At 44.5% G+C, this 20,334-nt stretch overlaps 2 protein-coding genes across 3 annotated transcripts in view; both read left to right on the top strand.

Moving 5' to 3' along the window:
* LOC109397554 (serine/threonine-protein phosphatase 2A activator) overlaps positions 1–20,334 on the top strand; it is a 205,608-nt gene that overhangs the window by 23,875 nt on the left and 161,399 nt on the right. The window lies entirely within an intron of this gene.
* The window catches only part of LOC109621277 (synaptotagmin-2), a 135,158-nt gene continuing 131,753 nt past the window's right edge, over positions 16,930–20,334 (top strand). Inside the window, exon 1 of the mRNA XM_029859382.2 lies at positions 16,930–17,716. The gene's annotated coding sequence lies outside the window, so the exon portion shown is untranslated. The remainder of the gene's footprint in view (positions 17,717–20,334) is intronic.

Genomic DNA, 20,334 nt, shown 5'->3' with positions numbered 1-20,334 from the left:
CAACGACCTCAGCGAACAAAAAGGACTTGCGATAGGAAACTCGGTACGTGGAACTGCGAGCTGGGAACAGCTTTCATCGTGATAGGTGATATGCAGAGTCGCGTGATCGGTTGGTGGCCGATCGACGAAAGAATGTGCAGGTTAGGGATCAAGAGCCGATTCTTCAACTTCAGCATAATAAACGTGCACAGCTCACACTCCGGAAGCACTGATGATGACAAGGACGCATTTTACGCGCAGCTCGAACGCGAGTATACGATCACTGCCCAAGTCACGGCGTCAAGATCATCATAGGAGATTTGAACGCTCAGGCCAGGAGGAGGAATTCAGACCGACGATTGGTTAGTTCAGCGCCCACCAGCAAACGAACTAAAATGGCCTACGACTCATTGATTTCGCCGCTCCCAAAAATATGGCCATTCGTAGCACCTTTTTCCAACACAGCCTCCCTTATCGTTACACCTGGAGATCACCACAGCAGACGGAATCTCAAATCGACCACGTTCTGATTGACGGACGGCACTTCTCCGACATCATCGACGTCAGGACCTATCGTGGCGCCAACATCGACTCTGAAAACTATCTGGTGATGGTCAAACTGCGCCCAAAACTTTCCGTCATCAACAATGTACGGTACCGGCGACCGCCACGGTACAACCTAGAGCGACTGAAACAACCGGATGTCGCCTCAGCATACGCACAGAATCTCGAGGTCGCGTTGCCGGATGAGGGCGAGCTTGATGATGCCCCTCTAGAGGACTGCTGGAGTACAATGAAAGCAGCCAACAACGACGCAACCGAGAGCACCATCGGGTACGTGGAACGGAATCGACGGAACGAATGGTTCGACGAAGAGTGCAGAACGGTTTTGGAGGAGGAGAACGCAGCGAGGGCGGTAATGCTGCAACAAGGGACTCGACAGAACGTGGAACGTTACAAACAGAAGCGGAAACAGCAGACCCGCCTCTTTCGAGAGAAAAAGCGCCGCCTGGAAGAAGCGGAGTGTGAAGAAATGGAACTGCTGTGCCGTTCTCAAGAAACACGGAAGTTCTACACTGAAAATATTCTACACGTTCGAGCCACATGTTTCAAACATGAATTTTCACCACTTGAGAAACATCTGAATTTAACGTGTCAAACCAGTCATAAATCTACTTTTCGAAATCATGTGTATAACACGTTAATTTGACATCATAAATGTCAAATTTCTTAGAATATCAGTACCAGGCACCCAGCTGCGGGTCCCTGTTCATCAAAAAATGAAGTATGCTAGGCCATACTTAACGCGGGTGACTTCGGTAATTTACATTACGTTATAGGCGAACCATCTCCATTATCGATTCATAAACATACTGTCAAACACGATAAAATCATGTGTAAAAGACAGTAGCTTAGAACCTCAACTGTTCAACATCTGATTCAAAAGAATTACACGTTAATATAGCGTGCTGTTTTAAACGACACATTAACGTGTAAAAGAACATGGATGAGGCGTGACGATTATTTTCAGTGTATCAAAAGCTCAACGCATCCCGCAACGGCTTCATGCCGCGAGCCGAAATATGCAGGAATAAAGACGGAGGCCTTTTGACGGACGGACGTGAGGTGATCGAAAGGTGGAAGAAGCACTTCGATCAGTACCTGAACGGCGTGGAGAACGTAGGCACGGGAGCCCACGGCAACGGAGGAATCGACGACGTCAGTGCAGCGGAGGACGGAAATGAACCAACTCCCACGCTGAGGGAAGTTAAGGATGCCATTCACCAGCTCAAAACCAACAAAGCAGCTGGTAAGGATGGTATCGCTGCTGAACTCATCAAGATGGGCCCAGAAAAGTTGGCCACCTGTCTGCATCGGCTGATAGTCAGGATCTGGGAAACCAAACAGCTACCGGAGGAGTGGAAGGAAGGGGTAATCTGCCCCATACACAAGAAAGGCGACCATTTGGAATGTGAGAACTTCAGGGCGATCACTATTTTGAATGCTGCCTAAAAAGTGCTATCCCAGATCATCATCCGTCGTCTGTCACCTAAAACGAATGAGTTCGTGAGAAGTTATCAAGCCGGCTTCATCGACGGCCGGTCGACAACGGACCAGATCTTTACCGTACGGCAAATCCTCTAGAAATGACGTGAATACCAGGTCCCAACGCATCACCTGTTCACCGACTTCAAAGCGGCATACGACAGTATCGACCGCGCAGAGCTATGGAGAATCATGGACGAAAACGGCTTTCCTGGGAAGCTGACTAGACTGATTAAAGCAACGATGGACGGTGTGCAAAACTGCGTAAGGGTTTCGGGTGAACTATCCAGTTCATTCGAATCTCGCCGGGGACTGAGACAAGGTGATTGACTCTCATGCCTACTCTTCAACATCGCTCTGGAAGGTGTGATGCGACGAGCGGGGCTCAACAGCCGGGGAAAGATTTTCACAAAATCCTGTCAATTTGTGTGCTTTGCGGACGACATGGACATTATCGCCAGAACATTTGGAACGGTGGCAGAGCTGTACACACAACGCGAAGCAGCAAAAGTCGGACTGGTGGTGAATGCCTCAAAAACAAAGTACATGCTGGTAGGCGGAACCGAACACGACCGGATCCGTCTGGGTAGTAATGTTACGATAGACGGGGATACTTTCGAGGTGGTGGAGGAAATTGTCTACCTCGGATCCTTACTGACGGCTGACAACAACGTGAGCCGTGAAATTCGGAGGCGCATCATCAACGGAAGTCGGGCCTACTACGGGCTTCAGAAGAAACTGCGGTCGAAAAAGATTCACCCACGCACCAAATGCACCTTGTACAAAACGCTGATAAGATCGGTAGTTTTCTACGCGCACGAGACCTGTACTAGACTCGAGGAGGACATACAACCACTCGAAGTTTTCGAGCGTCGGTAGGAGAATGGTGTGTGGCGGTGAAGGATGAACCACAAGCTGCCACTCTACGGTGAACCAAGCATCTGAAGGTGGCAAAAGGTGGAATGGCATGTTGTGAAAATGTCGGGTAGCAACCCTACAAAGTACATTGATGAAAAAAATCGAACCAAACAGTAATAAGGTTAATGATCGTCTTACAATAGGGGTGTGCTTGTTTATTACTCAGACCCATCTCTATACTGATCATTAGTATGCACAAGTATTTATATTTTGTGGGCTGTTCGGGCTGGTTGGAAGTTGACCATCAATTTTAACTTCTTTTCCCGATCAGCCTAGATAGCTGTGTAGTGTCGGTAGCGGTTGTCTCAATTGGCTAAGAATAACACTATGGACCGCCTGTTCCTGTGGTAAGAGTTAACTAAACAGGTGACCCCTAATGGATGGTGTAATGCAGCTTTATGCTTACCGTGCCAAAGAATGAATGGTTGGGTGGGGGTTATAAAAACCTAGCCACTAACGGAGCCTGTGGAGTACTAGGGCGCCCTCCACAGTATTCTGTCCTTACTGCGCTAACCGGAGCAATGGTGCAGTTGACTTGATGTTTCTCCAAGATAATCAGCTATCCTTCTTAAGCCTCAACTGCGAGGCTCAATAAGCGTGGAATTATTAGTATGTTGTTTATTAGCTTTAATTTTAACTAAATATTATGTTATAACCTATATGGCACATCGCATTATGCGTTCTTCACAGTGTCCTCAGTGTACGCAGAATATGGCACCGCAAGCGAAAAATAGGCAACAAAGAAGGCACGGCAATAACGCTTTGTTTTTTCGTTACCAGATAATGACAAAATCGCTCCCGAGTTTGTTCACAACAAAAACGGTAGGAATATTTGTCTCGTTCTATTCACATCGTGACTTTCGCATTGTTTTACAACTGAAACTCGACTCTGAGGATGGCAAGTGTCTTAATTCGTCCAAATGCTCAGGAATTCGACGATGTGGGTCGAAAATTTCAGCAGAAAAGCCGAAATATCGGCACACGCACGGCAAGCGATATTTGTTTTATTGCTCTCATCGCTTGACATGCGTTTGTTGCGGAGCGCCTTTGTTACCGACATGCACCGCTTAGGACAAAGCGTTTGTTTTTCGGCGTGATCCGTTTTTCATACCCTGGTCCTCTGTGTATCTCCTATCGTCTCGGGCGTTCTTCAATCGATACCGAATTGGTTTTTATCGCTGTTCTTTTTTCTTGTGTTGTGATTGTAAGAGTTTGATCGTGCCTAGTTTGGGTAGTGGCTATGGTTATGACAGCTCAGATCAATCTTCAGCATAAAAGCACAGCTTTTGTTCAAGAACCTTACTTTCGTAGGGAGGATTTCTATGTAGATGTAATGCTTTAATTAACACCAATATGGTTCCGAATTTTGCGTTTGACCCGACGTTTTCTACTTTTAGTAAACTTGAAATGACTATCTCGCGTGTCATGCCTCGAGCCCCAAAATGTTTTGATAAAACTGCTTGTTTGCAGCCTTGGTATTCCAAATTCTTGGTGGGAGTATACTGTCCGTAAGTGAATAATGCATCGTATGAAGATCAGACCTATTAATATGACCTCTTTCTTCTGAAATGATTAGAACGCTTTGTCGAGTATAACACCCGTGATGTTTTTCTGGCAAACATGCCTCTCCAATCTCCATGAAAACCAACATGTTTCCCAACATGGAAAGTCCACTCCATTTGTATATATTTGTCCACTGTGATCTGTTTGGGTGTTTTCTTGGATTTCCAGGATACTTTAGAACACGTACCTTTCGATCCCATATTGGAAGCCGCACGGATTGTCCTATTTATCTTTCAATGATTTCCAATTGGATTTACCAAATGCTCAAAAACCAACATCTCTTCTCGGCATTACGTCAAGCAGCGATTAGGAAATTGAGTGTTTGTGGATGCCCCTATGTGGGAGTCTTGCCACCACTTTTGAGGAATCTCGTAGCAGAAACGCAATTAAGATAACTCAATGTGGTTTTATTACTCATGATTTTGTTCATCACAAGCCTCAACAGGCTGCTTCATTTGTATATCTTAGCTAATAATCTGACTGTGGAACTTTGAATCATTTGATATGTAACTACCCAGTTTTTACGCAACTGCGTTTCCGAGTACTTGGTAAACACTTGATTAAGTGCAACTGACCTTCAGGATGATCTGTTGTTCTGAACCCGTTGTGGCAAGTAGCTTAGGCTTACTTTACGCTTTATGCGTTTTTTTTACAATGCCCTTTTCAGGGCGCTGTTTGAACCCGTTGTGGTAAGCTTATGCGGTTATGTCGACCCTATTCCCTTACCTTCCCTTTCCTTATCCCATCCATTATTCCTCCCTTCTCTCTCCCTCAGGAAAATGATGAATAGGCTCGTATTCATGGTGATGGCACAAATTTCCCACATGGAGGAGAACGTGCCTCTGGAGCCGGCCTACTGATACCTGGTACCTGATACCATGGGCTTCAACAAGCTTCACTTCCGCACCAAATGCACCATGTACAAAACACTGATAAGATCGGTAGTTTTCTACGTGCACAAGACCTGGACTAGGCTCGAGGAGGACATACAACCACTCGAAGTTTTCGAGCGTCAGTAGGAGAATGATGTGTGGCGGTGAAGGATGAACCACGAGCTCGCTGCACTCTACGGTGAAGGTGGCAAAAGGTGGAATGGCATGTTGTGAAAATGTCGGGTAGCAACCCTACAAAGTACATTGATGAAAAAAAATCGAACCACACAGTAATAAGAAGTGTTAATGATCGTCTTTCAGTAGGGAAGTGATTGCTTATTACTCAGGTCCATCTCTATACTGATCATAAGTATGCACAAGCAAGTATGTATCAAGTATCAATTTGTATCGAAGAAAGAAAAGCGCTCGTTGAACTTGCCAGGACTGACTAACCATTATTGTTCGACGGATGGATAACGTACGGTACAAGTCGAACAAAGTGCTCACAAAGAACTGCACGCAACGCACATCAATTGACTGCAAAACGAACGAACACCTTTATTTGGGGATGACCGGCACGAGCCGCAAATTTCGCTACCTACCTACCAAACGGGGTAAATGCTCCATTCATGAGTCATTTTGTCCGTCACGTCGTCGTCTTTTCGGTTCGTTGGCAAAATTTGAATGATGACGACCGAGGAGTGATCGCCCATTGTGGCCAGCAATGGACGTAAACGGGCCAAATTTGAAAAAATCGTAGCTATGATGACGCACTATCTCAGCGGTGTAGAAATATTTGGTTAGTTGGTAGCTACTTGGGATCAAAATTTTGTTTTATTGTTATGAAATGTTGAATAGTTTTCACTGAAAGGAAATTTATGAGATACAAAAAGGACCTGGTATTCACAGCTTTGCTGGAGGATTTGCCGTATCCGTACGATCAAGACCAGACGAAGTCGACCTGGATAGGCGTTGTCCACATACCTCCCTCCCCCCTCGGAGACTGTGGTCCATACAAAAGACTTTGGTTAGACCTCCTCTCCGCCATTAAGAGTCTACGTAATTTATGGGCAGCCCCATAGATTTGGTTGTGAAAGGAGTAAACTCTTCCAATCCTTACGTAGCCGTTTTAATCCCAAATCCAGACTATTATCCGGTGCAGAGAGATGCCCAACTTTTACGAGTTTATTTTGATAATACTATTAATACTGGTGAACGAAATCCTTAACTTTTCTAAGCGTGGGTCATTGGTCCAGTTGGGTTCATCATCTACTGCACTGACAAAGTGATCTCTTTTACTACCTCTTGTATCTACGTTTTCCGCACCGTTCTGATGATTATCGAAGTGCTGCTTCCACCTTTCAATAACCTCACATCATTGAGTTTCTCGTCAACAAGCTCCCATCATTATCCATACACGTTTCGGCTCACGCCATGAATGCCCTTTTGCGGGATAATGCGATGAGCTTCCGATAGAACTGCCGTACTTCTTAAGAACGTCACAGCAGTTCAATTTCCCTACATTCCACTTTCTTTGAGGTAGTTTTCTTCGAAACAGCTGGATCAGCTTATTCCGAATCTATTTGTATCGTGCCACGATATGTTTATTTTAACTAAAGCTAATTCTACACTTAGTACAACTATTTTGAAACTGAGTGTTACATGCCAACTCAGTTGCAAATTATTTGCAACGAGAATCATTCCCATTTTATATATAGGTGTTACACACTGTTCACTAGCATCTAAACAACCGCGATGGTAAGTAGGTATGGTAATGCAATCTTGCGAGCACAGCTTTCTGTGTAGCATCGTGATTTTAATTCACCACTTTGCCACAGTAAGAAGAGCTTTCGTGCTATAACATATATGGTGAAAAGCTTCATCGTTTATCACGCTCCACGCTTATACCACGCTATTAGCAGTATTATTGTCGAGGCGGAAGCACAAAATTCGTAAAAGCTTTAAATTCCTTATATGCGCCATATACGACTACGCCGCCTCCTCTTTCATTTATTCAGTTTAGATCAACATCAAATTCATCATAACACTAAATCAACTATTAGTCGCAATAATACAGGATTACTGCAGCTGCAACTCTCCAACGCTCGCCAGATCACGCTTCATCTGGTCCGCCCATTGTGCTCTCTGCGCTCCATGCCTTCTTTTATCAACCGGTTGTTGTCCGGCATTCTTGCAATATGCGCTGCCCTCCGTATCCTTCCGGCTTTGGCCACCTTCTGGATGCTGTGTTCACCGTAAAGTGCAGGCGCCACACACCGTTCTCCTGCACGCTACTGAAGATAGTCCTTAGCACGCGTCGCTCGGAAACTCCGAGTACTTGCAAGTCCTTCTCGAGCATGGCCCATGCCTCGTGCCCATATATGGCCCTCTATAGAGGGCCACCAGACTAATCAGTGTCTTTTACATGGTACATTTGATGTGGGGGTGAATCTGTTTTGAACGCAGTTTCTTCTGGAACCCGTAGTAGGCACGGCTACCACTGACGATGCGCCTTCGTATTTTACGACTCACGTTGTTGCCAATCGTCAGTAAGGCTCCGAGGTAGACGAATTCCTCCACCACCTCGAAAGTATCCCCGGCTACCGTAACATTACTACCCAGACGGATCCGGTCGTGCTCGGTTCCGCCTACCAGCATTTACTTTGTTTTTGAGGCATTCACCACCAGTCCGACCTTTGCTGCTTCGCGTTTCAGGCGGGTGTACAGTTCTGCTACCGTTCCAAATGTTCTGGCGATAATGTCCATGTTGTCCGCAAAGCACACAAATTGACCGAATTTTGTGAAAATCGTTCCCCGGCTGTTGAGCCCGGCCGTCGCATCACACCTTCCAGAGCGATGTTGAAGAGTAAGCATGAGAATCCATCACCTTGTCGCAGTCCTCGTCGAGATTCGAATGAACTGGATAGTTCACCCGAAACTCTTACGCAGTTTGGCACACCGTCCATCGTTGCTTTAATCAGTCTAGTAAGCTTCCCAGGAAAGCCGTTTTCGTCCATGATAGCTCTGCGCGGTTGATACTGTCGTATGCCGCTTCGAAGTCGATGAACAGGTGATGCGTTGGGACCTGGTATTCACGGCATTTCTGGAGGATTTGCGTACGGTGAAGATCTGGTCCGTGGTCGACCGGTCGTCGATGAAGCCGGCTTGATAACTTTCCACGAACTCATTCGTTTTAGGTGACAGACGGCGGAAGATGATCTGGGATAGCACTTTGTAGGCAGCATTCAAAATAGTGATCGCCCTGAAGTTCTCACATTCCAAATAATCTCCTCTCTTGTGAATGGGCAGATTACCCCTTCCTTCCACTCCTCCGGTAGATGTTCGGTTTTCCAGATCCTGACTTTCAGCTGGTGCAGACAGGTGTCCAACTTTTCTGGGGCCCATCTTGATGAGTTCAGCTGCGATACCATCCTTACCAGCTGCTTTGTTGTTTTTGAGCTGGTGGATGGCATCCTTAACTTCCCTCACAGTGGGAGTTGGTTCATTTCCGTCCTCCGCTGCACTGGCGTCGTCGTTTCCTCCGTTGCCGTGGTCTCCCGTGCCTACGTTCTCCACGCCATTCAGGTGCTGAACGAAGTGCTGCTTCCACTTTTCGATCACTTCACGTCCGTCCGTCAGGAGGTCGTCGTCTTTACCCCTGCACATTTCGGCTCGCGGCACGAAATCGTTGCGGGATGCGTCGAGCTTCTGATAGAACTTCCGTGTTCTTGGGAACGGCCCAGCAGTTCCATTTCTTCGAACTCCGCTTCTTCTAGGCAGCGCTTTTTCACCCGAAAGAGGTGGGTCTGCTGTTTCCGCTTCTGTTTGTAACGTTCCACGTTTAGTCGGGTCCTTGCTGCAGCATTACCGCTCTCGTTGCGTTCTTCTCCTCTAAAACCGTTCGGCACTCTTCGTCAAACCATTCATTCCGTCGATACCGTTCCACGTATCCGATGGTGTTCTCAGCTGCGTCAATGATGGCTGCTTTCACTGTACTCCAGCAGTCCTCTAGAGGGGCCTCATCGAGCTCGCCCTCGTCTGGCAACGCGGCCTCAAGATTCTGCACGTATACTGAGGCGACATCCCTTTGTTTCAGTCGCTCTAGGTTGTACCGTGGCGGTCGCCGGTACCCTACTTTGTTGATGACGAAGAGTTTTGGGCGCAGTTTGACCATCACCAGATAGTGGTCGGAGTCGATGTTGGCCACGATAGGTCCTGACGTCAATAATGTCGGAGAAGTGCCGTCCATCAATCAAAACGTGGTCGATTTGCAATTCCGAGCTTCCAATCGCATATCCCTTTCCTTCGTCGCCATAGGTATTGGTTCACATTCTTGTTGGCACTAACGCCGTCTCCTGTCAAGTTTCTTAATCGGCTCGAAAAATGACCTTATGCAGCATATCCACCAGAGTGCGATGACGTCACGTTTTCGATTCCCGCATCTTGTACCAATGTTAAGGGAACTCAAATGTATTGCCAATGGGGAAACAAAATTGATGTTGGCTGCAAGCAATCCTATTGGGTGGGAATAGGGATGTCATATACGTGAGCAAATCATAATTGAAACGGATATTTTTATCAAACACTTTCTCGAAGTTTGATATAATTTGTTACTTCAGGGATGCAAACGCTCACTTGTGCTCAGAAACACTCGTTTGCTATTCTCTCAGCTCAAAAGCCTGCAATCAAAAAACAGTGTATGGAGGAGTTTCACTTTGTAGTTTTATCTAAAAGTTTGTCGAACAAAGTAAGGGTCGCACACGTATACCAAAGTCGTGGCAGAGCTATGAATGCGACTCTCCACGGAATGAGCATAATTTGCATTCATCGTAGAGTCGCCTTCATTGCTCTCTTACGGTTTCAATATGCATTTGCGATTCTTACCTTGTTTGACAAACTTTTAGATAAAACTACAAAGTAAAACTCCTCCATACACTGTTTTTTGATAGCAGGCTTTTGAGCTGAGAGAACAGCAAATGAGTGTATCTGAGCACAAGTGAGCGTTTGCATCCCTGTGTTACTTTACCAATGATGATGATGATGAATTTCTTCAGATATTTTCATGCCGGCATTATTAATTGAGGGGGTTAGAAGCAAAGGGGTGTAGGTGACAAAAACCCACTTTCTAGTAAATGAGGTTTAAAGTTTTTGACCAATTTTTCATCCCATACAAAATGTATGGAGTTTCAAAATCAACCCAATATTCTCTGATTTATTGTAATTTTTCCAAACATCGTAGAAACAATCTTAAAAAAGTTCCTGAAAGCTTGAAATCTGAAGAATTTTATGATATGCTTAGCTCAAAATCGACAAAATGGTCACTTACACCCCTTTGATTCTGGGCCCCTCAATTTCAACCACCATAATTGAGGCAGGAACAAGCTCACTGAGAAAACCACGTAGAATGCCTACATCGATCCTGTATATTCTCTCTCACTGTAGGGTGCCTGTACCAGTTATCGCACCACCTAAGAAAAACTATTTCTACAAAAATAAGAAGAAGACCGACGAATGTAAACAATAAGTCAAATGATTGATTAGTTTTCATAAATTTACAGGAAAAATATAAAAACGGAGGCAAAACTACTTTTAGTATTTATTACGGCGTGTGCCAATGATAGGAACCCTGTACCAGTTATGGACACATTTGTTAATTTGGGTTCCACTTCGCACTATTTACATGCATTCCTTATGGGATTTGCCATAACTGGTACACTATGGCGAAATAGGGTGCAAGGAGGCCGAAAAGTTAAGGAAAATGATTTATTTCTATCATAATTTGAGCAAATTGTGAAGTTTGAATGATTGCAATCATCTTTTGTGATCGTGATCTGCTGCTCACAATTTTTTTCTTGTTGATTTTTCTTGTATCTTTAAAGGTTGAAAATCAACTATGGCGAATTTGAGGTACTATAGCCATAACTGGTACACTGAGTCTATGACTAAGTTTTCATCATCGGTTTAGTTGATCAATAATTGTCAAATAAAGCTCTATATCGATGATTGTGGAAGTCCTAAATCTAGGAATTACAAATACTGGTGTGAGTGAGAAATAGATAAATTGAAGTAAAATTTACGAAAAAGGCTATTTCTTGCTCACGTCAGTATTTGAAAGGCCGATATTGTGGAACCAAGCCAAACTTCAATTTGGCTGGTTTAGCCGCAAAATTTCGGTAATTCATAAACTAATCAGACTGTGAAAGTGTTCATAGAACACTAGGCTGAGAAGCTATCTCTGACCCAGTTGAGACGTTACGCCAAGGAGGAATTGAAAGCACGCACGTTCACGCATACATGTCATTCTATTTTAAAGGACTCGTCTTAGTTCGCCCCCGCCAGGTAAAACAGCGTAAGCGATTCCTCCAGACCAGGTGATAGAGATAAAACAAGATACACAACGTCCTACCGTTCGTAGCGTTGTGAAGTATGGTGCTCATTACCGAGAACAGTAGAAGTAGGTTACATTTTTTTTTTTCAAATGGTAACACTTTCTCATTGCTATGGTTTCTTGAGTGTGCCATCCATCGGTCTGCGTATGTGTACCCACCCACCTGCCTGGAAGACGAAAGCCATAACAATCAACGACTAGCGTGTGTTCCCATCTCTAGTGTCGTGCCTGATGCAATAACCATAGCACCACCGCGGTGACAGAGTGCGAAAGGTTCGTGTGTAAAGACGCTGAGAAGAAATCGATAAGGAGCATGTTTGATCTTAGGTACAACGGGATAAAATTGCGTTCACGTGTTAGTTCAAGTATGAGGCAATAAAAGTCATCGGACATGGTTTAGTTTGACGCAATGCCATTACAGAAGTGCATATCTAACAGGGCCCATATAGTCCAAGCGAAAAGTGCGCGGGGATTTAGTACTGAGGGTAACGGGTTGGATTCCAGGTCAGTCCAGAAATTTTTCGCTTTGAAAATTTCTATGACTTCCTCAGGCATAGCGTATCTTCGTGCCTGCCACATGATATACAATTGCAAAATGGTTATTGGCAGAAGAAACTCTCAGATGAAAACTGTGGAAATTATAAAAGGGCTGCAAAACGGGCTGCAAAGGAGAGCGTCCGACATAGCTCAGGTCCTCACAATTTCCTACAACATGCTTCCGCGGGTCAAGCGATGACAAAGACCGCCATCTATGAGTTATGTGCCTAGGTAGTGCAGCCTGCGAACCACAGAGAACAGACATCCAAGTCCAGTTCCGAAACTGTGTAAGGAATTTAACGGCCATTTGAAATCGGCAGCACAAGTGGCAATAGCGTGGCGCTGCAATCGGTTAGTTTCCCATACTAATTTAATTCACCACTTGAAATGTTTCAATTCACCACTGACTGTGGCAATATGGTGTTTGGTGGCGTTAGTGTTGTCATCGTGTATTGGTTTGCAACCTTACTCAAGTGAAGATTCAAATCCTTACACAACTTTCCGATTGAAATTTGTTCTAGCCTGGATGTCTGTTCTCTGTGTGCGAACTGTTGTCCTTTTGACTTCAACTAGATTGAGAAGGTACGTCTCGAGCGTCTGTTCACCAAGGAGGTGCGGCTCAAACAGCGTCTGTTCTGGCATCCAGCGGCTTAGTATGAATTGCTCCTCCACCGGAAGTTATACCTAAGGTGACAGCCCCCCCACGGTGGATAGGGGACCTTAGGCCAACATTCTACTGTCTCCGAAACCCAAAAAAAAGTTACTGAAACCGAAAATGAAAGATTACAAACTGATTCAACGGCAACGACTTTTAGCGCGAAACAACGGACAAGAATTGGAACTTGGAATGTATTAACCCTAGCCCAGCAGGGTTAACTGGCACAACTAGCCAATGAGGCATGCCGTATGAAGTTTGAGATCCTACGACTGAGCGAAGTCCGTTGGCCGAACTTTGGAGAACACAGATTGGCGTCGGGTCAAATTCTGCTATACTCTGGCCTACAAGGTGAATACGCCCCTCGCCACCGTGGAGTTGGTTTCCTGCTCAGCGCTCACGCCCACGCTGCGCTCTTGAAGTGGGAACCTATTAATGAGAGGATAATTGTAGCCAGATTCAGAACACGGGTTCGAAATCTTACCATGATCCAATGTTACGCACCAACCGATGCTGCCGAATTGCAAGACAAAGAGAACTTCGACAGTCAACTGAATGCTGTCGTGAACTAGATTCCGAAAGGTGATATCATGATCCTCATGGGCGACTTCAACGCGAAGGTCTGTTTCGACAACTCGGACTATAAGCACGTTATGGGACGCCAGGGTCTCAGAGAAATGAGCGAAAACGGAGAGCTGTTTGCAGAGTTTTGTGGCAACAATGATATGGTGATTGGGGGATAGCTATGAGGAAAGAGCACGTGTGACATGGGTTTCCCGTGATGGCGTCACGGAAAATCAAATCGACCACATCTGCATCAGTCGAAAATGGAGACGGAGCCTTCTTGATGTGCGGAACTTACGTAACGCCGACATTGCGTCCGACCATTATCTCCTAATCCGGCTGCGCATTGCTAGGATCCATCGACAGGAGGAAAAAAACGGGCGCCGGTTCAACACAAGCCGACTGGGAGACGTTGCGATGAAAAGGTCCTTCGTCGATGAGCTAGAGAATCGTGTTGCGAATATCCCAGAAGGTGGAAGCGTAGAAGATCAATGGAGCGCCATCAAGAATGCCTTCATCGCCACCGGCGAGAATAGTTTGGGCGAGCTACGCACCCTAAGAAAGCAGTGGATCACAGATGATACCTGGAGGAAGATAGAGGAGCGAAGGAATGCCAAAGCCGCAATAGAGCGAGCAAAAAAACGAGGAGTCAAAGCCGTAGCCCGTCAGCACTATTCTGATCTCGAGAAGGAAGTGAAACGCTCATGTAGACGGGACAAAAGAGCGTGGGCGGACTCTCTAACCGACGAAGGCGAGAAACACAGGCGACATCCGTCTCCTCTACGATGTCTCACGTCGCCTTAGTGGGACCAAGATGAATGCTACGATGCTCCGTGAAAGACACGTCTGGACAGTTACTGACCGACCCGGCTGACCAGTTGAAACGCTGGTTTGAGTACTTTGGAAACCTTTTTCAAGTGTCGTCCACGCCATCAACACCTCAGCATAATCCGCCAAGGGTTTGACGCATCACCCGTGTCAACACCGAAGCTCCATCAGTGCAGGAGATGGAAACAGCCATCTGTTGCATGAAATCGAACCGAGCCCCAGGGGTCGATCGCATATCAGCTGAGATGCTCAAAGCTGACCCCGTAGTATCCGGACAACTACTGCATCAATTATTCTGCAACATATGGGAAACCGCGACATTTCTGGCCGACTGGGTGCAAGGCGTCTTAGTAAAGGTATCCAAAAAGGGTGACCTGACTGTGTGCGATAATTGGCGGGGCATCATGTTACTGTGTATCGTTCTCAAAGTCCTCTGCAAAGTGATCCTTAACCGGATACAGGAGAAGATTGACGCAACTCTCCGACGGCAGCAAACAGGTTTCCGTGCCGGACGATCCTGTGTGGACCATATTGTCACGCTTCGTATCATTCTGGAGCAAATCAATAAATTACAAGAGTCTCTCTCCCTGGTTGTTCATTGATTACGAAAAAGCTTTCGACCGTCTCAATCACGGAAACATGTGGGAAGCCCTCAGGCGCAAGTTCCTGAGAAAGTTATCGGCCTCATTGAAGAATAGTACAGAGCATTTTCGTGCAGAGTACTGCACAACGGTGTTTTGTCCGATCCCATCCGGGTCATTGCTAGAGTGAGGCAAGGATGTATACTATCACCGCAACTGTTCCTCATCGTAATCGACGAGATCCTGGTTGCCCGAGCAGAAGGGCATACCTTACAAATTCCGTGCTAAGAGCAACCTGTGCTCCAATATCTCAAGTTGGTATTGTTATATTATTCTACGCAATGTTATGAGAACACCACAATAACAAATGTAGGTAGTTGAACAAAGTTAGGTATTGGTGTGGTATTATTGATTTAGCTGGGAAAATAACTGAATAACAAGATTTGTTATTACATCATGGAGCTATCGAAAAATATTCAATTCAATAGCAAGACATGTTATTACTTGGCTATTTCATACCTTCTGGATAACCAATAGATCACTTGAAATTTATTGTATGCATTCATTATTGAAATAACATGGCTTGTTATTTTTCAAGTGTTATTTATACAAAATTATGGTATTCATTTTTGTAATTTTGCCTCTTACGTCCACCATATGAAGGGCATATCGCGGTATAATGTTATTTAAGATAAATATCTCGATATGTTATTTTGTTGTTATTCTTTTCTGCTCGGGTGGTGCGATTAACCGTGAACCAAATCGTGGATTGCTGTGGCAACCCATTACCATGGAGCACCTAAACGACTTCGAAGTGGCTGATGACGTTGCTCTCCTAGCTCAAAGACGATCTTATATGCAGAGCAAGCTCGATGATCTTTCCAATCGCTCCTCATCGGCAGGTCTTACCTTCAACGTCAACAAGACCAAATCGTTGGATGTAAACACGGTCAACCCTTCCAGCTTTACGGTAGCTGGGCAAACAGTGGAGAATGTTGAAAGCTTCCAATTGTATCTTGGTAGCCAAATGGCGACCGATGACGGCACCAAGATCCACATAGGTGCACGGATCCAGAAGGCGAGGGCCAAGGCGAGGGCTGCTTTTGCGAATACAAGAAATGTATGGAAAAAACAACCAGATCAGTCGACGCACCAAAATCCGAATTTCTAACTCGAACCTGAAATCTGTGCTGCTATACGCCAGTGAAACCTGGTATGTATCAGTGGAGAACACTCAACGGCTGCAGGTCTTCATCAATAGACAGAAATTTGACCTGGCCACAGGTCATGGCGATGGCCGGCAATCGCCCAGGATGGAAATCTTTCAATTCGGCCCTCTGCACCACCGTGGGTGCCCATGACTGAAAGCATGTAAGTAATTTCAAAAACAACCAAAATCACCACTTTTCTCCCAAAACTCGTATCATACTCCAGGAATCATGAACCATTCTGAACTATCAACTTTCTTCAGGACATCTGTGCCGGAACACTTATACACGGTATGAAGCTCGAGCATCACCAGCTCAAAAATTAAAAGAAAACTGAAGAAACCATATGATAGATTAAACCAGCTACCGTGGTTGATAGAATTCCTAATCTGATCCGTTGTTGACGAATCAAGCACCACCAGTTGCTTACGTAAAAACCTATCTGAAGATAACATTTTTCCCTCGGCTAAAACCGAAACGAAATAGCAACAACTTTTTCTTCATTAACGCGTAAAGATTTTCGCAAATGTCATAGAGCCGCACGTGCTCTACAGAATCTCATGCGTTGTCCCATTTCCTTCACAACATCATTATAAAGAACGATTTTATCTATTAATCTTGCCATCAGTTTCATTCCTATTTCCTGGAAAAATCCGAACGACATTCACGCCACTGCACTGCCGAGGCCGACCCCAAGCAGCTCAGTAACTCGAATGAAAATGAGCACCCCCTCCCGAGTGTTCATGTCCGAAGGAAGGAAAGCGCAACAGGAGCTTCATCCGAACGTGCCCGTCCGTCCATCAGTAGGACTCGGGAACTCCGCCTTGCTAGACGCGTGTCTCGCATTGTGTATTCATCCCGTGACCTCGGTTACCACCGGTTGACTTACTGTTGTCTGGCCCGCGACGACGGCGACTACTACGGCTCAGGATCTTGCTAAGCTTGGAGGCTGCAGCAGCCGCAGTAGTTAACGAACGTGTGTGTACAAAGGAAAATATTGATTTTTCCAACCGCCCGTAGGGCCGTCCCTTCCCTCATTGGCACCTCTATGGGATTCGTCGGTCGGCAAGTGCGACGTTGACAACCGAAGACGTCTAGTGAAAGATGCGAATTTTCCGGATGGCGCTACATTTCAGACCATAACCGTTTCGGTCAACATCATCAGCAAAAGCAGCCAGCCAGAAGTCCGTTGGCTGATGGTTAATGTTACGCCACTAATTAAATGGATTAAATTGAAGTGGCGACGGTGGCCACGGTGAATCCCTTCGCACGGTGCGTGTTGCCAGAGCAGCTCAGTGTATCATTTACCACCACAAACAGCTCTCGCTGCTTAATTCGAGTGAAAGTTTTTGCCCATATGTAGGCGCTTGTTCTCGTGACGGAGAGGTGATTGATGTACCACTAGGATTCGCATGAGTTCGTTAATGTCGCGCCAATTAGGCAACGCATCGTGGCAAAAGTTGTATTCGTGAGTGATGTGTTGATTATTACCAAGAACTTTAGTTTGATGCGGATTACGAGACTGCAGAAGATGTCTTCAGTTAGTTAAATAGCAGCCGATTATGTAGGCAATTACGGTAAGTGTTTTATTGTTATGGACCTCATATAAATCTGGATTGAACGTGTTTACTACTAACTCATTATGAGACTCCATTATTATTTTTGTTCACAAAGTGGGGAATATAAAATTAATTTCCTAACGGTTTTTCAAAGACAATGTCAGAGTATTTCCTGCAAGAATTTCTGAAGGCTCCTCAAAAGAATTGCTGAGGGACTTCGAAGGAATTTTCAAAAGAATTGGCGAAGCAATTTTTGAAGGAATTGTCAAAATAATTGTGAACGATTTGCTGAAGAATTTTCCAAAGCATTTTCTAAAAGATATTTGTTTGCAGAATATTTAAAAGCATTGTCGATGAAATTGTTAACCTCATTCGTGCATTGGCGTCCTTATGACCCAGACAGGCACGTACGCATGCACAAGGTCAGCGTGGCGAGTCTCAGCTAATGCACGAAGAAAATTATTTTTTTAAGCAAGTTTCAAAGGAATTACTGAAAACGCTTGCAAAGGAACTGCTGTAGAAATTTCTAGAGGCATCACTGAAGAATTCACGAAGGGACTGTCGGAAGAGTTCATAGAAATGGTAGAAGAAATTCACAAAATAATTTTGTTAATTCCTTCTCCAAGGAATTTTCAAAAGGATTGACAAGAGATTGTTAAAAAACATTGCCTACAGAATTCCAATAGGTATTGAAGTAGGAAAGATTTACAGAAAGTATGCCCAAGATAAGTATTGTTGAAATAAATGATTTTCGAGTGAATGAATTACCGATGACATTTTTGAAAGAATGTGCCTAAAGATACTGAAAATATTTTCAAAGAAATTGTCGAAAAGGATCCAAATGGATTGCCAAAGAAATTCTAAAAGTCATTGCCACTTAAATTCACAAAGGCGATACTGAAGCATTTTCCAAAAAAAACCCGAGTATGTTTAATTTCGGATACCTAAAAACTGCAGAATCTCGAAAACGATGACAAACTTCAAACCACTCAAACATAATATTGAGTTGTCCAAAAAATGTCTCACGAAACCTAATGCAAGCCTATCCATATACGCGAGAACAAAAGATGTTTACAAAGTTCTTACAGATAGATTAACACGGGAAATCTGAACACAAACCACTACCACACAGGAATTTGGATTGGTCAATTGCAGCGGGGCAACACGGACGTCAACCACGAATAGATGTGCCGTAGTCCACATGAATTATACATGTTTGGGAAATTGACACTTTTGGGCACTCTGACAGATCTGGGATGTGCACGACATTTGCGAATTAGTCATTACCGTAAGTTATTACCAGGCCCCTGACACGGCCTATATCAATGCATTGGAATCATGGTAGACAGGATGTCTTTGGCGCTAATAAATAGCGCCCACTGTCAAATGCGAAAACATCAACAATTTTTGTTTAACGTTTATTTTGGTTTGTTGATCAGTTTTTGGAATCATTTTTTCCACCGCTTATGATCACAAAACACTTCAAACTCGCTTTAATATTAATGGACGGTAAGAGGAGCATGCGATTTGTTGAATAAAGCAAACCAACAAATACGCATTGTGAATGTGATTTCGTGTGTGGCTCACAACATCAAACAAAAGCCGCGTTTGTTGATTACACGCTCGTTTCAATTTGCACGAATATGAGTATAAGGCAGTTAGATGTTGGCTACGATAAATTTCATTGATGCCAGGGGCCTGGTTATTACTTAAGTAAAACGTGTAAATCTAGCAAAATGTTATCAAAATTTTAGCGTACAATCATTCGAAATTACACGACAACGCGGAGATAGTAAATAAATTAGTAAGAAATTGTGTAATGCAACAATTTTCAGCACAAACAATTTTGAACGTGCTTTTGTTGTGAGCTACGGGGATTTTGCCTTTCGCTGGTCCCCTGTAATACCAACTTGATCTTGTAGTTATGCGTTTTTAGTCATGTTTTTTGTTCTTCAATGTTTCTCATATCATAGAGTTTCGAACTACTTGGGCACCAGCGTCAATTCCCAGCACCTCACAGCAAAACAAATCAAAATATTGCTTGCTGCATGTTTTCCAAACGCACTTCCCGCAACATCTCCGCAATGGGATCCACAGTCAATTAGCCACACATTCACTCTGAAGCCGCACAACCCGCATAATCACAAACAGTAAATATAATGTTTCCCATACTGTAGATAACCATTAGCAATTGTCATTTAACCATTTCTCAGACTATCGGAGCTAACAGTAAGCTTACCATTCTATGTACATATTTGCCAGTTTGACAAATGGTAACCCGCCAATTTACAGTATGTGGAATAGGCGGTTAAGATAAGTTACCATAAAAAATCGCTCATTTTCCCGAACAAATTTTTCGCAATACAGTAAAGGATATGGTCAATATATGATCCAGTTTTTCAGACAATTGGCTTCTTTAGCGGTGTTGAGATAATTCCATATTCAGAATCTGCATGCAAAACTGAGCCGAAATCCAAATTTTCATGAATTTTGGTGCTCGGGAACCTATTTAAAAATAAGTTTGAAATTTGTATGGGAGCGATTTGTCGAATCACCCCTCGTCGTATTTTGTACTGGGCGGAGCTGTCAAGCAGTTGGCCAGCTGTCAAAAGGTGATTTCGAAAAATCTCTTCGAA

The sequence above is a fragment of the Aedes albopictus genome, chromosome 2 (assembly GCF_035046485.1).
Source record: "Aedes albopictus strain Foshan chromosome 2, AalbF5, whole genome shotgun sequence".
Taxonomy (NCBI): domain Eukaryota; kingdom Metazoa; phylum Arthropoda; class Insecta; order Diptera; family Culicidae; genus Aedes; species Aedes albopictus.
This window is presented reverse-complemented; position numbering and strand designations above follow the sequence as displayed.